Source organism: Physeter macrocephalus, chromosome 9, assembly GCF_002837175.3.
Source record: "Physeter macrocephalus isolate SW-GA chromosome 9, ASM283717v5, whole genome shotgun sequence".
In the NCBI taxonomy this organism is placed as follows: Eukaryota; Metazoa; Chordata; class Mammalia; order Artiodactyla; family Physeteridae; genus Physeter; species Physeter macrocephalus.
Window position 1 is genome coordinate 82,189,480 of NC_041222.1, and position 441 is coordinate 82,189,920.

Here is a 441-nt window from a genome sequence, read left to right on the forward strand (position 1 = left end):
CATGTGTTTGTTGGCAACCTGTATATCTTCTTTGGAGAAATGTCTATTTAGTTCTTCTGCCCATTTTTGGATTGGGTTGTTTGTTTTTTTGTTATTGAGCTACATGAGTTGCTTTTAAATTTTGGAGATTAATCCTTTGTCAGTTGCTTCATTTGCAACTATTTTCTCACATTCTAAGAGTAGTCTTTTGGTCTTGTTTATGGTTTCCTTTGCTGTGCAAAAGCTTGCAAGTTTCATTAGGTCCCATTTGTTTATTTTTGTTTTTATTTCCATTACTCTACGAGGTGGGTCAAAAAAGATCGTGCTGTGATTTATGTCAGAGTGTTCCTCCTATGTTTTCCTCTAAGAGTTTTATACTGCCCAGTCTTACATTTAGGTCTTTAATCCATTTTGAGTTTATTTTTGTGTATGGTGTTAGGGACTGTTCTAATTTCATTCTTT

General features: G+C 34.0%; 1 pseudogene; it reads right to left on the reverse strand.

Annotated features, from left to right (window-relative positions):
* Window positions 1-441, reverse strand: part of LOC102993117 (centrosomal protein of 78 kDa-like) — a 127,912-nt pseudogene that overhangs the window by 9,255 nt on the left and 118,216 nt on the right.